At 40.3% G+C, this 26849-nt stretch overlaps 2 pseudogenes across 2 annotated transcripts; both read right to left on the bottom strand.

Moving 5' to 3' along the window:
* Window positions 1–6240: 6240 nt before the first annotated feature.
* Window positions 6241–7496, bottom strand: LOC147487414 (uncharacterized; annotated as a pseudogene). The gene is made up of 2 exons (XR_015202791.1): window positions 6939–7496; window positions 6241–6742 (listed from the first exon to the last, which is right to left on the bottom strand). The product of XR_015202791.1 is annotated as an uncharacterized LOC147487414 (transcript).
* Window positions 7497–12151: 4655 nt separating this feature from the next.
* Window positions 12152–15764, bottom strand: LOC147487413 (putative glucuronoxylan glucuronosyltransferase F8H; annotated as a pseudogene). Its single transcript, XR_015201279.1, has 4 exons — window positions 15467–15764; window positions 15026–15380; window positions 14681–14927; window positions 12152–12713 (listed from the first exon to the last, which is right to left on the bottom strand). The product of XR_015201279.1 is annotated as a putative glucuronoxylan glucuronosyltransferase F8H (transcript).
* Window positions 15765–26849: the final 11085 nt, after the last annotated feature.

Below are 26849 nucleotides of genomic sequence, written 5' to 3'. Positions count from 1 at the left end.
TGTTGTAAACCGATTTCTGTCAACTCCAGGTAAGGAACATTGGGAAGGTGTTAAGTGGATATTGAGATATCTTAAGGGCACTTCCAAATCGTGTTTGTGCTTTGGTGGAAGTAATCCCTTACTTGAAGGCTACACTGATGCAGGCATGGCAGGTGATGTTGACTCGATGAAGTCCACCTCCGGTTATCGATCGTTACTTTGCAGGGGAGCAGGTTTCTTGGCAATCTAAGTTGCAAAAGTGTGTTGCCCTCTCCACTACGTAGCCGAGTATATTGTAGCCACTAAGTGTTGCAAAGAGTTGCTATGGATGAAGAGGTTCTTCGACGAACTAGGGCTAAAGCAAAAACAGTTTGTAGTTCTATGTGACAGTCAGAGCGCCATCCATTTGAGCAAGTATCCGAGTTTTCATTCTAGATCTAAGCATATGCACGTGTGTTATCATTTGATTAGAGAAGTACTCGAAGATAAGCATTTGTGTATCGAGAAGATCCATACCAACAAGAACGGGTCGGATATGATGACCAAAATCTTAACGAAAGGTAAGTTTGATGTTTGTTGTGCTATTGCCGGAATGGTAGCACACTCCTCCTGTTGATTTGGAAATTACTTGGAGGAAGCCCCTCTCACTGTTCGGAAGGGGGAGATTGTTGGCGTTATCCCTCACATGAGGAGAGAAAACGAAGTTCATTCTGCGTGGAAATGTTTGAGCGCGACCCGCGCCCATGCCATGGAAGACTTCCAAGACCTTTCGGTCATGACCAGCCGACTTGGTCTTGCCGAGGCACGACAGCCCAAGTCTATTTTGAGAAGAAATTGTGGACCGCTTGAGTTTGCAGTAAGAGTTAGAGCTTTTGGCAAAATCTAACACCAAGAAAACACACGAGAGGCAGCACAAAAGTCAGAGAAAACCCAATCTTGAAAGCTATCAAGATTGAGAGATAACCTTTACAGAGAGACAACCCTGTAAAGAGATAAGAGTGATCTAGTAAGGTGAGAGATTGAAAGGAGAGATTGTAATCTTCCTTCCCACTTTATAAAGGACTAGCTCTTGTGGAAGTAGGCACCATTGGCCGAACCATGGTATAACTGAGCTGTCAAACACCTTGTGAGATACACATTTGGTAAGAACATTAGCTAATTGCTCCTCTGAGATTACGAACGGAAAACGAATAACCTTCCTGTCAAGATTTTCTTTAATAAAATGACGATCAACCTCCATATGCTTTGTTCGATCATGCTGAACTGGGTTATGTGCAATTTAAATGGCGGCTTGATTATCACAATGTAAATCCATAGGCTTTTGAAGCTCAAATTCCAATTCCATCAAGACAGTACGGATCCATAACAATTCACATACTCCCTGTGCCAGACCTCGAAATTCAGCTTTTGCACTTGATATGGCAACAACTTTCTGCTTCTTACTACGCCAAGTTACAAGATTTCCACTGACAAAAGTGAAATATCCTGATGTAGAACGTCTATCAGTTTTATCACCAACCCAATCTGCATCCGTGTATCCGACAATATCCAATACACCGACTTTTCAAACAAGAAACCTTTGCCGGTGCCTTTTTTCAAATACTTCAAGATACGAGATTGCATCCATATGTTCTTCACTAGGACAATGTATAAATTAACTAACCACGCCACAAAGATAAGCATAAAGCGATATCAGGTCTAGTATGAGAGATAAATTAACCTTCCTACAAGACGTGACGATACCTTCTTTTATCAAGAGGAACTTGATCGGGATGAATGGCGAGTCCATGATTCATCTCAATGGGTGTCTCCATTGGTTTGCAATCCAACATTCCCTGTTTCAAAGAAGAAAATCTAGGACATACTTCCTCTGTGAGAGTGAAATCCCCTTTTTAGACCTTGCAACTTCAATACCCAGAAAATACTTCAGTTATCCTAGATCCTTCATTTCAAATTCTTTCGACAAATACTTCTGCAATGCATTTATTTCTTTCGGATCATCCCCTGTAACGATCATGTCATCAACATACACAATTAGAGTTGTAATCTTACCATCCTTGTGTTTGATAAACAAGGTATGGTCAGAATTGCTCTATTTGTACCCAGAAACTCTCATTGACTGTGTAAGTCTTCCCAACCAAGCTCTTGGAGACAGTTTCAGGCCATACAAAGCCTTCTTCAGTTTACACACCTTCCCAACATCTTTGGGATGGTTCTTCACACCTGGAGGCATATCCATGTATACTTCTTCATCCAAATTCCCATTTAGGAATGCATTCTTCACATCAAGCTGGTGCAAGGGCCAATCTTTATTTGTCTGCAAGTTTAAATTAAAAATTCGGATCAGATTAAGTTTCGCCACAAAGCGAAAGTCTCCTCATAATCAATTCCATAACTGCGTGTGTATCCCTTGGAAACCAATCTCGCCTTATATCTATTAATAGTTACATTTGCATTAAGCTTCACAGTAAACACCCAACGACATCCAACAGTCTTCATTCCAACAGGCATATCAACTACCTCCCATGTTACATTCTTTTAAAGGGCTTCCAATTCTTCATTCATTGCTTTCTTCCATTTTGGATCTTTCAAAGCATCCTGCACGTTACTAGGAATATATACAGTAGATAATTGATTTATGACAAGTAAATGTGACTCAAAAAGGCTATGGTTAGACATAGAGTTAGCTATATGGTATTTGGTAGTGGCTTTGATGTCTGGTTCGTATTGTTTCTTAAGAACTCCCTTACTAGTTCTTTGTGATTGTCTAGGTTCAAGACTTTCTAACCCAACAGATTCATTAACGGTTATAGGAGGTACCTGAGGGGAATCATTCTGATCGAGATCTTCAGTTATTGATGTAGAAGGGGAAATGTCTTGTACTACAGTTTCAGATACATCCGGATCATGTGCTTCTGTCTCTACTGCTACAGGATCAATTTCTGCTTCCGAAACTTCAAATCATTCCTCCAAGTGTTCCAATTCCCCAAAGACATCAGGATGCTCTTCACCGGCACTCTCCCCGGAAGACTCGAAACTCCCCAAAATATCTGGGTCGGATTCATGGATGAGACATCAAGAGATATATGCATCTTGTCAGTAATTGGATCATAACACCTATACCCTTTCTAAAACTTGGCATAACCCACAAAAATACACTTCTTCGCACGAGGATCAAGTTTACTACGATCTGGTTGTGGGATATGGACGTAAGCTGTACATCCAAACACCCGAGGCTCCAAGTTAGGCATGGATGGGATGGACAAAAGTGTATGGAGTTTCTGATAAGGATTCTAGAACTCAATTACCCGTGAGGAGTACGATTTATAACATAGGTCGCTAATTTCTACTACTTCACCCCAATAGGATCGAGGTATGCGTTCATGCCAAACAAGGAAGCACGAACAACTTCCAACAACCTTTGTTCTTCCGTTCTGCTAAACCATTTTGTTGGGGGGTACCAGAATTGGAGGTTTGATGACGAATTCCAATTGACCAGCAAAATTCAGACATGAGACCATTCACAAATTCGCCACCATTATCAGACTGAAAAACCCTAATAGATTGTTGATACTGTGTCGCCACCATTTTATAGAAAACAGTAAACATCTCATATACATCACTTTTGTTTTTCAGTAATGACACCCAAGTCATGCGAGTACAATTATCAATAAAAGTCACATAATAGCGAACTCCAGAGAAAGAAGAAACTTTGGCAGGACCCTAAACATCAGAGTGAATTTTCATAAAAGGAACATGACATCTATTAAGAGTTGGTGAATATGAAATACGGTGGCTCTTGGCCAGTTCACAAATGTCACAATGAAACTCAGAATCACTAACAACTGAAAATAACTGAGGTTGCAACCTCTTAAGATAACTAAATGAAAGATGACCTAACCTACGATGTCATAACCACACAACTTCTTTTGCATTCTCGACCCTATTAACCTAATTAGCTTGCCCCAGAGAATTCTTCTGTTTCTCTATAGTTTCTGTCAAATCCAGATAGTACAATTACCCCCTTCTAACACCATAACCAAGGACTTGGCGAGTCAGAATGTCCTGAAAAACACAGAAGGATGGATAGAACGTCACAGTACATGTAAGTGCTAGAATGATTTGACAAACAGACAATAGGTTATAAACAAGAGATGGAACAACTAAGACAGATTCAAGAGTGAGGGTTTTAGATAATACAATAGAACATTCTCCGCTAACCGGAGTTGGAGTGCCATCTGCAGTAGAAACAGCGGTTTGAGATGAAACTCTAAGACTTTCCACAAGGCTAGGGTCATTTGTCATATGGTCAGATGCACCCGAATCAATTATCCATGTACTATTCGAAATAACCTTACCATTCATACCTGATTGAGTTACATTAGCCGAAGCATGGTCTGGATGTCCATGCACAACATTAGCAATAACAGCCTTGCTTATATTCTTTTGTGGCCTCTTTACGAAGTCCCACCAATCAGGATAGCTAATCACTTCATAACATCTCTCCTTGCTATGACCCAATTCTCCACAAACACTGCACTTTTTATCTGCATAAGGATTGGATTTACCTTTAGGGTTGCGTGAATAACCAGAGAAACCAGGTGGAGTAACCGTCTTGCTATGAATAGCCAAGACAGATGATTCGGTTGATACGAGGCCCAGCCTTTGTTTCTCGATTGATTGCCTTGGGAATGTAAGCATAGCTTTGCTCTAAGGAAAATTTAGGGTCCTTGTGGAAGAATCTCTCCACGCGACCCCGATCATACTCCAAATCGAGTCCACGCAAAAATATATGAACCCGCACTGACATTATTGACGTGTCCCGGACTACAACCGCAACATTGTTATTCGGGAGGTCACCCTTTGATCAATCTCCTGTAACATGGCCACCAATTCGTTGTAATAGGAAGGAATAGGTCTCCCATTTTGCTTCGCTTTAAAGCACTTCAGATTCAATTCAAAAAATTCGAAGTTTCATCGAGTCATCATAGAAGGTCTTCTCCACGACCTCCCAAATGTCTTTTGCGGTAGGAAGACAAATATATCGATTCATAAGAGAAATCTCCATAGAATCAATAAGCCAACTTTTCACCTTTTCATTATCGTTGCCCAACCTTCATATTCTATTCAATTCATATCCGGTTCAACCTTTGTGTCGGTCTAAAAACCAATCTTTCCCCTTGCTCCAATAATATCGCGATCCGCATGAGAGGAGCCCATATGGTATAGTTGGACTCATCTAATGAAATAGATTTTGGGAACGGAGTTGTCTTGTGGGGTGTAGTGGTGATGAATGAAATTGGAAGAATTGTTGTCGATCTAGCCATTCATAAAAAAAAAAAAAAAATTGGGTTTTAGGTTTTAGGTTTTGGGAAAAAAAAAAATGGGTTTGAGATTCAAGGATGGTTTGATTAATGGTTGTAATATGCGGGATTTCAATGGTTTGGCTCGATACCATGTAGAACCGTGAGGATTCAATTCAATTCATTAGTATATTTACTTTATAAAATTCTAAGAGATTACAATTTGGTTTATATAGAGGTTATAACAAATAGAAACAAAACGATCGGTGGCTTGAGAAACACCGGCTGGTCGCTACCAAGTTATTTGGGAACTTGCTCACCGAGGCCCGTGTCGTGCTCCATTTGTACTTCATCCAATGCAGGTCGCACTTCATACATGAAAACTAATATCTGACTTTCTACAATATCTTTGTGTTGTGGTTTGTTTTACTTGTTTTACATTATTATCCATTGTTAATAGTTGTTTAGCAAGTTGGGCATGTTAGTATAGATCATAGTTGATATTTAGAATTTGTCCTGAGTTGAATTGAGTTCAAATACAAATTATCTCATAGTGGAGGAATCGATTGGTATTGGTATAAACCCCAACATTTTTCCTCCTTTTAGCTTTTCTCACCATTGGGAAAGCATATATACATGAATCAACACAAGTGATCAGAAAATACCGACAGTCAAATCAATCAGACTCATGGAATTATCATCTTCTTTCTTGTCCAACAAGGAAAAACCATGGGAGAGAGCAATGGAACCAAATGACAGCCAGAGACCAACAAAGGTTAAAAAGACGGCAAATGTCTTTTGTTGATAAATCTTCTTGGTGGTAAGTTGAATTGCCTCCAAGAAAACAAACTGAACTGAAAGTACAACTACGTAGATAGAGCTCCGTACAAATGCCCATCTCACCGAGTCATTTTAAACGGCATTGGTACTATAAGAGACAATATGATGCTCAGCGACGCTAAAAACCCATTGCATCCCAAAGAAGAAACGATGTGAACTCCTTGTGATTTAAGTCGTATATGACAGCAGTCCCTGGTTTATGAGCAGGTGGTGAGGTTGTGTTGGCTGCAATTGTGCTGTTACTAGTTGTGTTATCACTCCAATCTTGCCAAAAACCCCCTGGAGGTGACAATGCGGCCTGAAAGGTCATAGAAGCTGTTAGTGATGCCATCATCATAATCCCATTCCGCAACTCCAGTACCATTTCCTTTCCTTTCTTTTTGGTGCTGTTTTTTTCCGTCTGATGGCTTGAAGTCACATCAGTAGCTGAAACCTGAACTTGAATAGAGGATGCTTCATGGTTTTGTGATATTTCTCCTCCTGCATCTCGAAGCATCTGACCAAGTTTTATATCGTTTGACTGACTAGGAGTCATCAACAGAACTTCCAGGGCAGTTAGGCCTCTTGAGTTCATCGCACTTCGCATTGACGTTTGTTTCTTTCAACAAGAAACTTACTATCTGCATATGGAAACAATAATATCATTGAGCTGGGTATTAGCTAGGTACAAATTGATCATTATCATATCATATATGCCGGGGTGGAGAACTTAGAAATCTATTCTTTGGAGGTCTAAGAAAGTTCTTTCCGCTTAATTATGTAGCTATTTGCTCCTAATAAACTAAGACACTATAGTACAACTTTTGAAGCGCTCACCTGGTGCTGCCTGCACACAGTTGCTAGATGTAGTATAGTATTGCCTTCATCATCCATAAAATTGACAAGCGCTTTGATACTGGGCTGCTGAATTAAAAAGGAGAAGGCTTCTCGCTGGTTATTTCTTACTGCAAGGTGAAGAACTGTCTCTCTTTCATCAGTTAACTGCTGAACTGATTCAGGGCATGCGATCAGCAATGCGCCCATAACACCGACCCTGCCTTTAGAAACTGCACAGTGAAGAGGGATTCTTCCATGTATATTCTTTTGCAAGCAAAACTCATTTAGAATTGAATGAAAACGTCCAAATTCTATAAAGAACTCAACTGTTTCCCGATGCCCTTGTGTTGAAGATATGTGCATAGGACTATACCCATCTTGATTGAGTTCTAGAGCAGATGATGGATGTAATTTTATTATCAACGTCGCAATAAAATCAACATGCCCAAACATAGAAGCTATGTGTAGAAGTGTCTCCCTTGATCCTATTGCAAAAGTTGCTAGAACTAATGGGTTCTCATCCAATAATTCAAACAGCATACCCTGTGTTACCAGTCCGAGCAGCCTCCAACAACTTCTCAGCCATTCTCGTCGCTTCAACTTTAAAACTGGGTTACTTAAGGATATGGAATGCTAGTTAATTAGCCAAGTCAGATTTATAGTAATAACTATACTAGCCTTGTTCTGCTTCCTCTGTTTCCATGTTGTCTCAATGAAACCGCTGGGAAACTACTCCATTAGAGTTTTTCCAAAACAAAAAGACATGAAAGTTAATCATCAATCTCGAACTTATCAACAGAATAGAAACTACTCCATTAGAGTTTTTCCAAAACAAAAAGACATGAAAGTTAACATCAATCTCGAACTTATCGACAGAATAGAATGATGCTAAAGATTAAATCCTTCTAAAGCAGACAAGTCAAGCATCTGGGTATGATAAGTGTATAACTCCAAATATGCATGTATCTATAATGTGACACTGAAGAAACCATTGGCCAACTCTGGAGATAGGCCATGCATATATAGGTGATAGATCAGTACCAACAATTAAACCTTAAAAGAAACAAATTAAATCAGCAAAACCGTGTGGATAGGAAGGTTACTAGATCGACTATTATATAAAACTGAGTCATCTTGTTTTTATACATTGTTTCCTTGCTTGCCCTCTGAAACTAAGAAAGGATTAACAAACTAGTAAGGAGTAATGCACATTCTGTGGAATAATGTGCCATGGGAAAATGAACAAAAAATATTTCATAGTAAGGAGTTCAAAAATTGAAAAGGATTAGGGTTAACTAGTATTACACCTCCACTAGATGAGCCAATTAGGATTTCACCCCCGCTAGATACTAGATGAGAAATTAGGGTCTCTCCTCCCAAATACACAAAAAAACAAAATTGGGTTTACCGTGTGTTTTTTTTAGTGTATTGGGAAGAGGGACCCTAATTTCCCATCCTGATCTAGTTGGGGTGTAATACTAGTTAACCCAACTTGAAATGCCCATTTTCAACTATTTGGTTACCAATTTTCTCCTATGAAATTTATTTACTCTTTACAATTTTTGTTTGGTTCGGAAAAATTAGTAAATGAATTCATAAACTTGAAAACCACCATTTAAAAAATAACTTTTATGTTTTTTTAGTTTGATAATATCAATTGTATAAGGGTGATTTTGGACACACCCATCAAAACACTCCCATACCCTAACTTTAAAATAAATAAATAAAATTGTTTTAGACACATTTATGTTCTTAAATTATCATTTTTTTTATTAGGCGTACCCAAAACAAAACAATTCATTTATTAGAATATATTAAGGACCAAATACTTAACCGTATATATTCTAAGTTTCTCACTTGTAACTGAAAAAGAACAAGAACATGCTCTTCTTTTTCTATTAAAAAAAAATGATATTGATTTCTTCTCCAATAACTTCTTTTTTAGCAACATTTCACTTTTAATTTGAATCAACCATACCAAAGTAATAGGGATGAATACCACCTAATGAGAATGAAGGGAAAAAAAATCGATCGCGAAATCAAATTTTGACGAATGGGGAAAGAAAAAGATTGTCGAAAAAAAGGGCTTTTGTTTTTTTTTTTTTTAATCAAGTGGAAATTTTGTTTTTGTTTTGATTTTTTTTTTTTTTTTTTTTTTTTTTTTTTTTTTTTTTTTTTTTTTTTTTTTTTTTTTTTTTTTTGTTTTTTTTTTTGTCTATTGGAAATCAGAAAATTGGTTTAAGGGAGTCCGTTGAGAATTGTTTGGACTCCAAAACTAGAGGCATAATATTTTTAGTTTTTACATCCAAGTTTGACCAAAACCAGAATTCGACACATATCAACCCACTTTTGGAATTTATGGACAAGAATACCCTCTTTAACGAGATTTCCTCCTCCATAATCTCTTAAAATTTTATAAATATTAAAATGCACTTGATTTAATGCATTTTAACTCGATAATTAAGTTATTTGAACTCAACATTTTAAAATAAATAGTCTAGAGAATTTACTTATAATAACATACTTTTCATTTTAAAATGCATATGGTGTAAAAACTTAAAAATTGCTACGCCTCCCATATTGTAGAGGCATTCAACACTAGACCCTAAACATAAACCCTATACGTCTAGACACTAAACCCAAAATTCTTATAAACTAGACACTAAACCTAAACCCTAAACCCTTACAAATTAGGCCCTAAGCCTAAACCCTAAACCCTAAACCTTAAGACATTAACCTCTAACCCCTTGTAAACTAGGCCCTAAGCTTAAACTCTAAATTTCTAGACACTAAACCATAAACCAACTCTTTGCATTTCATAGTAGTTGGTGGAACCCATATCATAATAAAATGCATTTTGTCTATGCATTTTAAAATGCATTATGCATATGCACTTTAAAATGTGTAAGCAAGTTTACAATGTGGGTGCATATGCATTTTAAAATGTGTTGTGTATCTTGTAGATGGTTTAATTTTGTGTTTTTGTCTATGATATCTATATAATAAAAACAATGGTGTGGGGCCCACGTGGCCTCCATCCAATGGTTGTCCCACCGCCTTTTAAAGAAGTTTGTGACATACTCAGATCCAAAGTGGAGGTTTGTGTAATTTTGTTAAGTGTAATCAATACCACTGGGATTTGTCAAAAAATTAACCAAAAGTCAATAATTGCAATTGGACTTATAAACTGTTATTACAGCAATAAACCGCTAGGCCTTCAATTGATTTGGGCTTATAGATAATGGGATTGGGATGGCCTCATGGGCTAAACTTATAAATTGAGTTGTTTCACCGGTCTCATACCAATATTTTGCTTTAAGATGTGTGTGCTACGCGGCGAAAGCGTGATGAGTTGTCGGGGTAGTGCCGCCAGCCGAGGTCTAGCAGTCGTGAGGCACCCGCATACCCTAGTACCATATTAAAATGCAAACCACATGGTTATAAAATGAATTCTATTACTTTATTTTTAGTAAAACTATTTGGTAGTTATTTAAGGGTAAAAGAGAAAAAATAAAATGGTTATAAAACTCAATAACTAAATTGTCCACTTCCCACAAAATGTGGGTAGTTATAGTCAAAGCCTGAAAATCCTTTTTTTTTTCCCTTCTACAAGTAGTTTTCGCTATCTAAAAAAGATAAATAGTAGTAAATCTATAAAATAATATTTTTCAATGTTTTAAATGCAAACTTGTCTAAAACAGGCTTCCTAACCCAATTTCTTGTATTAGAAATACCCCAAATTAATTTGGAAAATATTATTGATTGAAGCTATATTGGGGGTACGACAAAAAATTTTTTAGTTAGTTATCGCACGGAGTGTTTTTATGGGTGTATCCAAGATCACCCTTGTATATTTTACCTACAAAATTACGACAAATAATACTATGAAACGCCTAGAATATTCTTATTATGCTATAAACCCTTGTTAGTTGTTACGTCCAGAGAAGAACAACAAATTAACAAAATCTGTATATAATGTTGAGATGACAACCAATTTTTTCTAACATTACCATATATGGACGAAGTTTCAAAATTTCTCCTTACAAAAAAAAAAAATAGTTTCAAAATTTCTAAAATGTCAACAAGGTGAAAACCAAAATGTGAATATCTTCGTGACTTTTTAGTGACACTTTGTTCGTAAATTTGATGAACATTCCATCTTTTTATTTGGGTAAATGAACATTCTCGTCTCGAATTAGGAAAACAATTTTTCCAAAGTTTTGAGAATTCCAACTAATTTTTTTTTAATGCATAGTATGTATCACTTCTGAGAGTATTCCCAATGCAAGTGGATATGGTGGGTTTAGGACTTTATTCACCTCTTTTTGTTCAAAAATTTTGCCCAATGCAAAGGTGAATATGGTGGGTGACTATTTTCCCAAGTCAAAAACGCGGTGAAATCTTCAACCAAGATAGTGGTCGAAGTTGTGAACTTCGGACGGGATGTTGGATTCCGTCTCGTATGTTTTATATTTTATATTTTATATTTTTTTTATATATTTTATATATATATTTTTTTCCAGAAAGAATGTTTCATTCCGTCTTGCGTGATTTTTCCAATTTTTTTTTTTTTTTTTTTTTTTTTTCGGGATGTTTCATTTCGCTCGGAAAGGTTTTTTTTGCCCCCATCGGAATCTAACATCCCGTCCGAGATTAATATTCACCTTTGCATTGTGCAACCTCACTTTGTTTTTCACCAAAACGGTGGAAAAAAAGAGAAATACTGCCTACGTGGAAGTGAATAATAGTTGACTGCATTGGGAATGCTCTGATGATGACTATCACCGTGACAGTGACCAAGTGATAAATTTGGCTATCCTTGAACAATACTGTCGCTCTTATATATTTTATTTTATAATACAATGATATATTTCGGTATTTGTAAATCTTTTCCTATTAATTACAATCTCATTTATCATTAGTTTGTCTTCTGTACTCACTGGGCGGATCCAGAATTGCCACTCAAGAGGGGCTACTACTAACACACTTCTAATATTTATTTTGGGTGAATCATACGCTATTTACTATTATAACTACTCTTTTTTTTTCAACGGAAAAGTTGGGGGCTGCGGCTAGCCCCTCCCCGGCTGTGTACTCAGCTCCAAAAATTGCCAATTAACCTGGCTATCTTTGCATATTAGACACGTGTGTGGTGTGGCTCAATCTGGATTGGCCCAACGAGTCTGTGTTAGGGGACCTTCCAAGCCAGCAACTTTCTAACGTTTTTGTAACACCTCAACCAGCAAATACATCGGAAAAATGTATACAACCAACCGGTAATAACGGTTACATCTCAGCATTCAATTGATTTGATACTCTCGATATTCTATAGGACCGATGTAATTTTTGTGATAGAGAATGTAGAACCTGCCACGTCGCATCTCCTTGCTCAATATGATCATTGAACAACATGGCCCGTCTATTAGTCGACTCCCACAAGTTTCTTTGAATGGTGAGGCAAGATTAGTCGCTGCGATGTGTTCCAAGATGTTTGCAAGATCACTAACGTCTTTCTCTGCGACCGTAAGAGATATCTGGCCATCGAATGGTGTTCGAAAACGGAAGCCTGATTCCATCGGCTATAATGACTGGAACACATCCGAGGGCTACTGATTCGGCTAGTCGAGGACTCCATGGAGCCTAAAACCTAATGGACATAGACAAAATACTGAACGCGCGATTTCGGATTGATATCCATCAAATCTGTGCCTCCTCTTTAGGTAAAATTTGCTATGCCGGTTGAAACTTTGCCAAATAACAGTCCTCACTTTCCTGAAAATTAAAGAGTATGATTAGATATAAAATGTGTCTGAGAAAATATGAGACCACAATTTTATGTATTGTTATGTCTGAATTGAGTGAATTCAAAATGAATAATATATTTAGCAACTCAGAAGCCCAAACAACTAGAACAAAAATAATCACATGACCCAGTTAAAATGGGCTAAGAAGTGTCGACCTCTAGAGTTTTGCTTGCGTGTACCCGGCGACTTTCACAGTGTTTCATTGTTTAACTCATTTCTCCACTCTTAAGACTTGAGACATATTGAGATGTAGGGCAATGTAGGCTGTAGCACACCAATTAATCCAAAAGCAATGGTGATTTAATCGGGCATTTATCAAATTGTATTGGGAGGCCCAAACCCGATAACTAAGTCCAACAACAGTAGCCCAATACACCCTGCATCTCAATGATAGCGGTTACCATTTTTCAAATCTTTTAGCTGGTATCATCTTCTCATGTAGACCCAACCCTAAAAAAAAAAAATAAAAATAAAAATAAAAAAAAAAAAAACTTCTATCTTGTTCATATTTCGAGAGTCGAGTTGTGAATCAACAATGAGAATCGAAGTTGGCAATTTCACCCAATTTGAGTCGCGGTCGGCGCTTAAGTATATATTCAAATTTGGTTTGGTTAATTAAACTTGATTAGGTTGATTAAATTTGATTGAGTGGAAGATTAGGTGGATTAAACTTGATTGGGGGTGTAGATTGGGTTGATTAAACTTGATGATTTCAAATTTAATATTTTTTTTGAGTTTGGGCGGAAGATTGAGTTGATTAAACTTGAGTTCAAGTTTGCCCAAGCTTTGATGAAGCCGTTTTCGAGTTTGAGTTCAAGTTTGGGTTGATTAAGTGAAAAGTCGATTTTTAAACGGAACATTATGACAAACAAACCGAATTTTTTAAGTCCAAAAGACCTAGCCATGTCGCTCAAGAGAGCCCCCAAACGAGCACGCCATGTTGTCTTGGAGACTACCCAAACGACCCCGCCATATCATCTAGCCAAAAACAAAAGAGTTTTGTCTCAAACGACATCGCCAGTATCACTGTGTACACTCCCAAACTACATGGGAAAGCCGTTTGGTGTACCAAACCAAACCATACTTAAGTTTGATTTGTGTGCACATTCAAACTACATAATGAGATCGCTTCGAGAAACAGACACTCAAACAACGTCTTGACTCAAAACCACCCAGGGTTTCGCTATAGAAGACAAGTTGGATTAGTTGTTGGGCCCGGAACTTTAATGACAAACTTGTAATATATATATATATTTTTGAGGTTGCCCAATCCAATTTGATGAGTGCCCCAGGACCAAAAAGCAATATGTCTCATTCATTAACCGAGCGACAGATTGCAATCTCTACCAAACAGAACAAGTGGAAACCAAAATACACATATGTAGCAGTGACACCTTGCTGCTACCTATGAAAGGTCGCTAGGGCCTGGTGGCTGGTGTGACCAAAAATGGGCCATTAAGGATCAAGCCCTCAATTAGCCATAAATCCCATAAAACCACTTCAAAGAGCCAATAATGATTAATGAAACTCTGATTTCTTTTATATTAACCTGCGTGGACGTGGAAATGTTATCTACAAAACGGATAAGCTCACGCTGAAATGGACGTGCATAAAAGTCAAATTCATTTGGAGAGTTGAATAGGGTTCATTTGTTCTAAGCAACGATTTAAGTTGGACGACGCTCTTTTATATAATGAATCAAATGTTAGCAGCTCAATAGCTGATGCAATTGTATAAGAAAACCTACATATATATAGTATATGTGAAGTCTATTATAGTTTTCATTCCATAAGTATTTCTTTTTAGGAAACTAGTTGGCATGAATTGGATTTATAAGCTCAATAATATTCACCATAAAAAAAAAATCTCAATAAATCCTAAGCTTAATAAATGAGAATTTAGGTTCGAGAGTTAGAGAAGTCAGAATAATTACTTCGCCTATAAAACCGTCCACTGACGTTCTTTGATGAACTTCCATCTTCCTCTGAAAAAATACCCAAATATCCTTTTCCCATTCTCTGGCATCATTTCAACGGTTGATCGTATACTTTTTGGCGAAATATAAGGTGGTATTAACATTATTCTCAACTGCTTGACATGCATGCCGATATTCCACGCCGAAGGTTTGCAACATTATCGATTTTCTTAAGAATTTCGGAATTCCACCTGCAATCGCTACATCTTCCTTCAGAAAAACCAAACACAAAATGAATAAAAATCAACAAAAAGCAGAATTCCAAAACACAATGCCGTGATTCCGAAATATTTGATATTTTGACTTACCATTGCGTGAAAACATGCTCCATAATCATGAGAAGGCAACGAAAACATGATCAGAACCATTACTACGATTCCAACATGGCATTTGAGACGAAATAAATTGCACTGCAGATGCTAAAAGTGGTCGTGCCCCAAAGCTGGAAAACCATTAACAGTGCTAAAATTGCATGACACATAAAACAGGACAAAGAACAAATCCGCTTCACTTGGGTCTAACGTTCGAACATCGCTACTTAGTAAAGCTTTATGAATCGCGACTTCTGAAGCAAAAAGATGGTTGCTACATCTCTTGTTTGATAACCAATCTGTGTTATATTTTGATGGAAGATCGTATACATACACCTTCATGTCTTTCAACCTCCTATTTCCAACCAAGAAACTTAATTAGAACATAATTACATAAAGGAATTAACATATTGATGTAGTGGAAATAATCATACCTGAAGATATTGATGGTTTTGTAGTAATAGTTTGTTGCAAACTGTTGTATTTGATTCGAAAAGAGCCTGAGAAACGAAACTAGCTTTCAAAACTTTGGTTGATGGAAGAGAGGTGGTGGTTTTATGAGAACTTGTAATGAGATAAGATGTAAGGAAACAAAGAGAAAGAGAAATCCAAACAACCCATTTAAAACATTTGTAATAGAAACCTTGGTATCAAGTGATCTTCCATGTTTATGTAAGAGTTTCATTCTTACATAAAATCCTTTGGTCTTATTGGTGGTTCTTCTGAAATCCAGCATTTTGTTACTGAATTAACAACATTTTATGGGTCAGAAGTGAATAGGAATTAGTGTTGGTTGAAATGGAGTTTTCGGTTATTGGTGTATGGTGATGACGATGAAGTGAAGACTAAGAAAAGAAAGATGAGTTGTTGGCATTTCATCTTTGTATGTAATGTTATTTTATTTTAGTTTACTTAATTTATATCGTGGAGGTTGTTTTGTTTTTGAGGTGGTAAACTGGTTGAGTCTTTGGTATTTTAGTTGTTGTACTATTTTGATTTGTTATGTTCCAAGCGATGTGAAGAAACAAAATGAATGCTCTCGTTCAAGATCATGTGACCCCCGACTCATTCGGGTCGGATTTTGTTAGTTTCTCATTTCCTCTGTTGGTGTCTTCGCTTTTTATTGGGACTTGGTGGCTAGAAGTCAATCCTTTTTAAGAGCTGCACCATGCAAATCATAATAATGTCAAAATTCGAAAAAAGGATATAAATCATAATATATTTCTATTAGTAACATTTTTGGTAATCCTGATTCCTGACTCTATATAAATGGTTGTAATGAAACCATTTGTACATGATCAAATGTAGATCCAATGGTTTAGGTCAAATACGTAGATTGCTAAATTAACTGAATTAGTGACAAAGCGACAATATCTCTGTTTTACTTCGTTTACTGTCTTAGTCAATTTCGAACAATAATCTACATTTATAGGAGGTAAAGTATCAAAAGCCAAACAAGACGAATTCGGGGTGGGGAATTGAAAGATATGTTTGATTAGTATTAGTGTGGGACATTGACATCTTCCAAGTTGGAGTGGGAAATGTTTGATTACCACCTTTGGGGCTTCCATTGAACGCCAAGTTGCGGGTTCAAGTTCAATGACGTACATAGATTGTATTGCACCGAATAACATCAAATGCAGAAATAATTACAAGAAGAATATTCATATCATTCACGCATCAGTATTCAAGTCATCTGCCACCTCAGCTGTGTAATGATCGATGTTGGTTCAACACGTACTTCAAACTCAAAGTACTTACTAAGAAAACTCCACCACAAATATTAAAACAATTCTTGGAAAAGATATATCACAAAAATATATATACGAGCAGTCACTCCCAAAACGGATGTACGTATACGGGCTTAATTAAAAAAAAAAAAAAGGATATCAGGTGAGAAAAGGAAAAAAAAAAACCCAATCCAAATGCGACTACAACTTAAAACCCATAAATAAAAAAAAAAAAAAAAAAAAGAAAAATAACCAATATCCTATATTTCTTCAACTCCTTCTGCGGACTCTCTTTCCACTTTTTTTTCCTCCTCCACATTCTCTCTTTTCCTCGAAGTCCTCTCCTAGTTCTTCATCGCCCATTTTTTTTTCTTCACAGCCTTTAAAAAAAAAAAAAACTTGATCACATTTCGTCAATAACTTGAAGAGTTGTCAAGAACTTTGACGCGGTTACTACCACTTTACAACTTTCTTTACTAAATCAATTTTAGGACTTATTTTAATTGTAAGTATTTATAAACATTCTATTATTTTCTTTTGTGTTCCTCTTTACACCTAATATTTACATGCCATATTGTGCCAAGTTCAAATAACATAACTATGAACTATTAATTTTCTTTTTGACCTGTGAACACCGCGGGATACAACCGGACACAAAACTAATATCACGGCATATCGCGACGCATATTCAATAATTTGAATAGAGGATGGTCATATCATATTCGGCCATTAAATTTCAATGGAAAACCGGATCGGTAGTTCTATTTTGTGCTTTAATTGTTTGTAAGCTTTGATGTTGATGTTGGTAGAATTTTTGCTCGACGATATTGAAATGAGAATGAAGATTTGGATATGGAGCTCCAATTCTTGTAGCGTCGAGGACCTATATTTCTAGGATCGACTAAAAGCAGCTCTCGGCGGAATTCGACTCGAGGGGCTCCGCGGGCTACTTAGCCTCTCAATTCTTAATAGCGTCGAGGGACCTATGTTTCTAGGGATCGTTAGAAAAATGATTTGCTCAAATCCATTTAAATATGAATGAGTAGTTTGTCTCCCAAGTTACCCCAATTAAGATGAAATGGGTTTTCTTGAAGCGATGCGTAATGTGAGAAAAACCTTTTCAAAATGATGCATTTGTTTGAAGCGGTGCATTATGCGAAAAGGTCGCGACCTTCGAAATGTGCCTTTGGTTTGAAAGCGATTAATCATGCTTGAAAGGTGCAACCTTCGAAATAGGCGGTTGGTTGCAAGATTGCTATATCTTGAAATGGTGTGTCCTTCGAAACATGTGACTTTTCAAAGTTGCTTACTTTTTCTCAAAAGTCACCGTGTTGTTTTCGAAAGGCACCACTCACTATAAATAGTGGATGAATTTGGAGAAAAAACACCCGGATCACCACCTGAGTTACGATCTTTCTCTTCTCCCTGTTTCTTAGTCAAATACTTATGTTGTGTTGTTTGAGTCTATAAATTGAAGTGCTAGCTTTCTATAGGAAATCCGTTCTATCTTGGGAGATAGTTTCCATCAACCTTCAAGCACCGTGAGGGGAAAAATCGTCTTAAGGACATAGTGTATCTACACTAGGCTCGGATTTAATTAAAAGTACAAGACACTTACAAGACAAAGGTTTGTATAGTTTGGTAATTGGTAAAGTAAGTAAATCAATTAAGTTGTATATTCCTAAGAGGATCGACTAAAGCGAAAGCGGCTCCGGTGAGGCGAAGACTCGGGGAGCTCACGGGCTATAGCCTCTCCAATTCTTATAGCGTCGAGGACCTATATTTCTAGGATCGACTAAAAAAGCGAGAACGCTCTCCACGGCGGACACTCAGCTATCATGAAGCTACATGCATCATACGGGAACACATAACATGCATGTGAAACCTGACCAATAACAATATTGATCAAGCATTGCAATAGATATGCCCACCGATCTGGCTGGGATTACCCGGAAAATCCGGTCGGCGTCTCATCTAAAATAAACAAAGTATAGAATCGCGCTTCGCGGAAACCAGTCCTCAAATAAAAGGCGAATTCCGGGCAAGCTGAAAACACCGACTCTATTGTTTGCTCTCCGTATAAAAGAAAATGTAGACTACACTCACAACTTAAGACTAACAGTGAGATGGCGATCACCTTATCAATTCTCGTAATGACATGCTTGTCTTCCGGGCTGCGCTAATTGAGGCGGTATGCGAAGGCGACTCGACATCCCACGCATTTCGAGGCTTTTCTTCCTCGCCCGACAATCGTTTTCCTCGGTGTGTCATACTTTTCGTCCAATAGCGGCATAGGCGATACATGTAATTATTCGATATCGCCTTCTTAACGCTTTTAACCGCCACCGACATTTCTTCGCATAAGCGGTCCAACCGCCAATTCCCTTTCCAGCTCGGTCGTATCCGTCGCGATGCAATTCTCGGTGATTCACGTTACGGTACTTTGGTGGACATCACTTCTAGTTTCTTCTTGTCCACCCCCACGCACTCGCGTCAACCCGACTCCGCGTCGGGGTTACCACTAGTCTCGAGCGGCGCGACATCTTTCAGCTTATCATACCACGCAAAGCGCATGAACGGTTAGACCACGGACTCCATCGAAAGTCGGTACAACGACTTAAGCTATCGAACTCACCAAACAAGCGGCCATATCCATCGGTCCCGGTGGTGTCCCCATGTCCTCGTCCTCAACCTCGCTTTATCACCATCTAGCCTGATCCCCTTGAGCGGCTAAGTATTTATGGGGTAGAGTGGAAGCTTCTGATCCGGCGTTTCACCATCCAGCTTCTTCCGTCTTCCCGGTGGTAGAATTAAAACCCCCACATCCCTTACATGGCGGGGCGAACTCTCACATGGCCCCACACGACCTTGCCCCAACTTCGTTAATTTCGGCCGAACAACCGATGGTTTAAGCCCACTTTCGGCTGTGGCGACACGAATCTATGCAGCCCGGCCCGGCGACTATCTCTCCCTCGATCGTTTATGACCGCCGTTTCTCCATCTACAACCTTTCTCTTCCCCGATCGCCATGAACATGAGGGCTCAAACTCCATTTCCTCCATTGATAGTGGAGCGTTTCTCTCTCTAAACGCCGCGACATCTAGCCATCTAACCTAGCGACAAAGTTACGGCCCCGGTTAAAAGCTTACTCTAGGTATTTCTCAAACGGAATAACATGTACAAAGAAGAAACCACGTGCACGGTGAAGAAGCAAGAAGAAGCAGAAACGGGCGACGGGTGGGTAAGCCGAAGCGGCGGAAGCGGGGACTTCAGCGATGGCCAAATACCTTGATGGTATCACGAGGAACCGTTTATATTCCTTAGAAATGTCTTTTCTAGAAGCCTCATAATTGCCTTGAGGCGTAAACGCCATCTGCCCGCCATCATTATGTCCCCTGAACCCCTCGCCTCCCTACACGTGTCACGCACGTGAAGAAACACTTCGGTTTGCAGCACTGAATACATCGCAATTCGAACAACGTCTCGTCGGTATAACCCAACAGCAGGACGCTCATCCAAGCTTACCACTCATCAGCAGCTAAGTGGTCACCACAACGCATCTACCACGTTCTGTTATGCGCAGTCTAATCACAATCAGCTATGATCAAGCAAACGAGTCAAGCACACAAAGCAAAACAAATAGCCAGCACCGCATGAAAACAAGGGGCGACTGGTTTTACCGGTTTTCTCATCTGGTCGTTGTTTAGCCCAGAGTTCTTTGGGACTACTTCGAAAAATCCAACCCGCTACACAAATAGTAACATCACATGGTTACCCCCAATTAGCATCGGGTACCAGCTTGCTTTCAAGCATAGCATAACAACACAAGAAAAGCGAGCGCCGGGTTACCCGGAAACCGGTTCTATTGTATCCACAACATATAAAGGCGGCAAAAGAAACAAAAATAAATTCCGCGGCTTCGCCCCTCATGGGCACCACAATCGATTCGCCCGGGCTCAAACGCTTCATCAACCTCGGCAGACCTTCCCTTCCACCCGATCGATATCCCGTCGGTTCTAAACTCATCCGGGATCGGTCGCAACGGCTCCAACCGGACACCACGGTTTACGGTATGATCAAGGAGGACCCAATCGCCCCATCGGCGTCTCCTGCATTGTTCCAGCGTAGTGCGGGTGCGTGCGATATTGTGTGTTCCTCCTTCAAAGCTTTGTAATCCATTTCCAGATCTCCGTGAGTCGACATCCGGATCGTCGTGCGCCTTTAGTAAGCGTCTGAGCAACTTTCTTCTGATGGAGGGCATAATCGTTCGACCTCCCAATTTCCACGATTCGCGGCCGCGAGCGTTACCTTCCGCTCCTTCTAGCTTCGCCCGGATCTTCAGCCGGTGTCTTCGGCATCTTCGGCGAAGTCGAGCTTCATGTGCCTTCCAGCGGACCCTCGAGCTCATCCGCGCTCCATCTTGGCGGCGTCACGCCGCGTTTTCAGCTCTTCCGTCAACTTCAAAGACTCCTATCTCTGTTTTCATTGAACCTGCGCAATCTCTTTCAACTTTTGGAAGCCGTGACAAAATTTCTGACAATGCACACATGCAAACGGATCAAAAAGCAACGAACATAGGTTAACATCTTATACTAGCGGACGATAATTCTCATTACCCGGACATTGCGCGATTTCCATCCGGCGTATGGTATCCGCCCGATCCCTTCTCATCCATTCCTTGCGGTTCCATCCGTAGGCGATGATTTCCGATAAGCGGGCCGCTACCTTTTCGACAAAAAAGGCGGTCGGTCGCTTCTGATTCGGCGCCCTTTCCGTGCTTTCGTCGAGTACACAAATTGGGCCTCCGGCTCATCGCCACCACGGCCCGCTTTTCCACTTTCGCCTTACGGGGAGCCTTCGCTTTCACTAAGCGGATCGGGTTCCCGTCCCTGCGTCGGCGGACTAGATCCCGCGCGACCGGTGGCCAGTCCATGACACCTTTCGGGGCCGCGCCCGATTCGGCCCGCCGCTAACACCACCTCCTCCTCCACTCGAGCCCTCCCCGGGGCATGTCGCACCACTTTAGCCATTCGAGCTCCCTGCGGCTCGACCACCCATTCTCCTCCTCTTCTCCGACCTACCCACGGGAGGAGCGGCCTTCTGATCTCAACTCCACGGGGAGCATCAATGAGTCGATCCTCGGGATGGCTCGAGCTACCGGCCCATTTCGGCCTCCACAACGGGGCGCCCGAGAGCGCCCGCAGCGCCCGGTCGGTCCTCCGTGTTATCGATCACTTGTGCGCTTCTCCATCACCGCTTCGCCGTTCGACTTAGAGCTTCGCTCCCTTTTGCACCTTTCTCTTCTCGGGATCGCGGCACCTCCTTTTTCCTCAAAGAAATGAGCAAACTCGGAAGCTTAGCTCGCTTTTGTTCCCGACTTCAACCGTGAGAACCTTTCTATCTCCCTACGATCGGTTCGAGTCCGCGGGAACATCTGCAAACAAAACAAAGAGATGAACCGGTTAAGAAGCGGTGGCTCACCCACTAAAACAACAAGAGGAAGACAAGCCTACCCAGCGGCTAGACTACACATCCTAGTTAAGCAAACTACATCCACTAGCCGCAGTAGTTGCCCACTAGCAACAACGGCCTCCTCGTCCGTGCCTCATTGCTTACACCATCAAACACGCCCGACGCTGCGTCGGCATGGTTTGCAAGCTAAAGTTCAGATTACCAGACCGCCTCATTACGTAATGCTCTCTTATGTCAGACACACCTATGTGGAATTCCCCACTCGCATTCAACAGATTGAACACCTTAAATAGTCGCCAGGTGTTTCCAACGAACTGACATGGAGACTTCCCACAATGACTCAAGAAGTCACAAACCAATTTCGAGAACGGTAGCTGCATGAACGCTCTCAGCTGACCTTCACATATGATTACTCCACCATTCGGAGGCTTGTACCCCTCACTACGAACATTTTCACTCAACCTAGGTTCGTATATTTCCAGGTCAGGCACATTAATCCCATACGCTGCTTTCGCGACTCGAGAAACGAGTGGCAGCCGTGATCTACGGCTCTTGGGGGTAGGTCACTCACTGGCGTCATCTCTCCTCGACCGGGGCATTTACTAGCCACCTCATCCTCTGACCCAGATCGGCTATTAACCTCCTCTACCCTAACTTCTTCTTCCACTACAGTCCGACCATCACCGCCGCTCAACGAATCCTCATTCTCTTCTTCATACTCTCCACAGCTCAGTGAAACCTCTCGTACCTCTTCCGAACGAGTGTCATCAGAATCCGACATTGTAATATCACCTTATTCTCGAATCACCAAACCCTAAACCCTATAACCTAACACTGACCTACCAACTTAACAAACCCCTTGGAACGAAGAAAGCAAAGCGAAAATGAAAAGCAAACGACAAATGGAAGCACTCACCGCAAAGCCCCACCCTCTTTCGCGTTTTGCGGAAGAAGAAGCTTTGGAAATGCCTTTTGCTTGCCTCAATTTTGATTTTGCACAACCGCTGTTCGGTTCCCAAGAAGTTATGATTACGCCCTATGATATAGCCCACACGTGTCCAAGGAACTGCTGTCTTTTCGACTTCGAATACCGCGGGGACCGCGACTCCTTTCCAATCGCTATGATTACGTCGCGTGCGGCCGAACACGCCGCAATTTTTCTTTCCGCCAAAACCACCTTGCTACAAGTTTCCAACTCGGTGGCATCCCAAACGAGCGATCTCCATAGCTCGCTCATGCTTCACCCAAGTGTTGAGTCTTCTCTCGGTGGTCGCTGCATGAACCCGACCATTCTAACTGAGAGGGGCCGTGTAGGGGAACAATATCCCCACTAAGGAACATTACGGAGAAGCATAAAGCGACCTCAACGCATCGACCTCCAAGACCGATCTGCGGCGACTCCTTACAAGTAGGTGGTATGCGAACAAAGATACCTCGGTCTGAACACTTTGCCGAGACGCAGCCCCGCGGATATAATCATTGCCAAAATCTTATTTGTATGTCCCACCACCGGAAATAGGGACTACCGCGCCAACTCCCAATCGAGCGCGACTTACACCAAAACCACTCCGGACTCATTCACGATCTCTACCCTACATTTGTACACAAAGGGTACACGTGTGTCGAAGGATCTCCACTCCCGAATCCTATAAATACCACCCTCACGGAACTTCGTCCGGACCGATTCTTCTCTCCCGGAAAAAAGAAAATCGAGAGAATCGTGGGCGGTTAAGCTCCACAAATGACCTCGGTCATATCCAAAAATCCAAACCCTTCCCGTTCATCCGTATTGTAATTAGGAGAAGATCAGAACGCTCCTTTACAGGATACCAGAAACAAAATGAAGTTTGAAGGGGCAAAAGGAAGCAGGGAAGGAGTGATTAGAAAGAGCCAAGCACAAAGCCTTAAATGTCTTGAAGCTTTTCAACAAATGCCAAATCAAAGACTGGGCCATACAAGGGCATCCTCTTCACACTCTAATTATACTCCTAGTTTTGAACTTTTAGATGCTAATGTATGTTTTCCCCTTAACCATGCATGTCAGAAGTACTTATATCAAAATGGATGCTGCTTATGACAGGAGTACGGGATAGGCTGGAGCAGGAGTAATAGCTAGGAATGGGGAGGACACAGCAGCAGGAGCAGCTATCCAAAGGTATAAGGCACGCAGCGCTGACGATCAGAGGCAGAGTTGATTGTAGTGGAAGTAGCAGTGAAATAGGCTAAGGCCGGCACTGGGTGGAGTACAATATATCTTTGAGGGTGATAATGCGTCTATTGGCTCTGCAAAGTATTACTAGTCTATGTACCTGGTTTCTTGCTACTGTAAGAAACTCTATTTTGAGATCCTCATATGTGTTTAGGTGTTGTCAGTTTAAGTGGATTAACAGTCAGTTTAATGGGGAGGCGCATGACCTGCACAATGGGCTAGCTCTAATGCACGGACGCACCTTCTCATAGACTGTGTCCGTGTCGGACGCGAACACTGGGATGGATGCGGTTTGGACGCGTGTCCGACGCAGTCAACACGGTCAAGACACGGTCAATTGCCATGGACGCAGGTCAGGACACATTCTGGACGTGGACAATCAAAGTCAAGACGCAGGTCAACAATGGTTCTATGGAAAGAACTTTATTCGGAGAATGGAAAAAGGATGATGAAAGATCAGAACGTTAAGAAGAAACCTGGCTTTAGCTTGGTTGAGGTGAACGGGGTTGTGCATGAATTCATTGCTGATGATGAAACTCGTTGCCTGACGTTAACTCTATCTTAGAATGGTTGGTTGAACAATTGAAGTTGGACTTTCTTCACTCTGGTGTTGATAAAAATATAAAATGACTAGAAAGTGCCTCGCTCATGTCTGTATTCCGTTATAATTAGTAAGTTGGGTTAATGGCAGTGGTAGCGGTGCTAGTCAATGTAGTGAGTTAGAAGAGCCTCACCACTTGACTTTCGATTCCCAAATTATTTCGGTGCAGCTTTATAGTCACAGACTCACAGTATTCCAAGTTCCAGGAACATAGTTAATTCACAGCCGTACCATCTACACTTTCTCTAATGAGTAATGACAGTCAAATAGTCAATGATGGCAAGTTGGCATAAGCTAAAGTTTGGTCATGGTATTTATGATACACGTAACTTAGTTTATAATGTTAAATTATTTAAAAAATTATAAAATAAAATTATATATATATATATCTTTAATATATAGAAAAACGAGGAATTGAGTGAATAGTGAATGTGTGTGGACGTAGAGGAATTTTGGTCATTTCATATTTTTTAACTTTTAAGGGGTAAAATAGTAATTTAACGTTTATAAACTTTAAAAAAAAAGTTTGTGAATTCATGTGGGTACTATGTGCACAGTAATTAGTATATATTATTTAATTGCTGCATCCAAATGCGTGTCCTATATTTTTTAGATATTGCCGAAGTTTCGTGTATGCAAGCGTCAAGGTCAATATCCGTGTCCGCAAGAATATAGTGAGCTAGCCATGGCCAAGGAATTAGGCCTCTTCCAAATTGTATGTTAAATCATAACTTATTTACTTGGATCGGAGCTTTTAATTTATATAAGATTGGGATGGTTTAGCGAAAAAAAAAAAAAAAACAACGCAAAAGTCAGTTTACGAAGCCACTATAAGTGTTGTTTTAATATCTTTTTCAACAAGTAAGAGCTTTATATAGAAAAACTCTTGATTTACAGACTGAAGGGCCAGTAGTAGCTCTGGAGTAATAACACCTTACTACCTCATCAGTTAATTTTACTGGAGAGTGATGCAAAATTCAAACTAACAGGAGGAAACTCCGAAATGTAGTTAGCCATCCAAATTTCCTAGTCGTCACTTTTTCAAATCGAGCTTTTAGCATGTGTCTGCATTACGGCTGGCAACAAAGGAGAGTATTCATGAAACCACTCTTACAGACTTAGAGTTGTAAGTCAATAGTTCAACTTGTGGTTTAGGCAGCGTATTTCGCCCATCACTTTATCACTGCTGGCCAGTGTAGAAGTGTTTGGCCTTCTTCTAGCAGATAGCAATTGCTACTACCAACATCAACTACAAGACAACTGTGGTTTTAGAACAAGGAATGGAGCATCATATATTTATCGTCCAATGTGTTCTATAAATTTGGGTGAAGCACCATCCATATCGTACATAAAGAACCACCGGTGGTACATTCTATTAAAACAAAAGCAGTAAGACGCATACATGAACTTTTACTATTATTGTTTTTTTTGTTGGCGTTATCCCTCACATGAGGAGAGAAAACGAAGTTCATTCTGCGTGGAAATGTTTGAGCGCAACCCGCGCTCAGATTGGCCTTGACCCGCGCCCATGCCGTGGAAGACTTCTAGTACCTTCAGCGCGACCCGCACTCAACTTGGTTTTGCCCGAGGCGCGACCCGCGTCCAAGTCTATTTTGAGAAGAAATTGTGGACCGCGAGTTTGCAATAAGAGTTAGAGTTTTTGGCAAAACCTAACACCAAGAAAACACACGAGAGGCAGCACAAAAGTCAGAGAAAACCCAATCTTGAAAGCTATCAAGATTGAGAGATAACCTTTACAGAGAGACAATCCTGTAAAGAGATAAGAGTGATCTAGTAAGGTGAGAGACT

The sequence above is a fragment of the Coptis chinensis genome, chromosome 7 (assembly GCF_015680905.1).
Source record: "Coptis chinensis isolate HL-2020 chromosome 7, ASM1568090v1, whole genome shotgun sequence".
NCBI classification, from domain to species: Eukaryota; Viridiplantae; Streptophyta; class Magnoliopsida; order Ranunculales; family Ranunculaceae; genus Coptis; species Coptis chinensis.
Note: the sequence above shows the minus strand (reverse complement) of the source record. Positions and strands in the feature narration are given on the sequence as shown.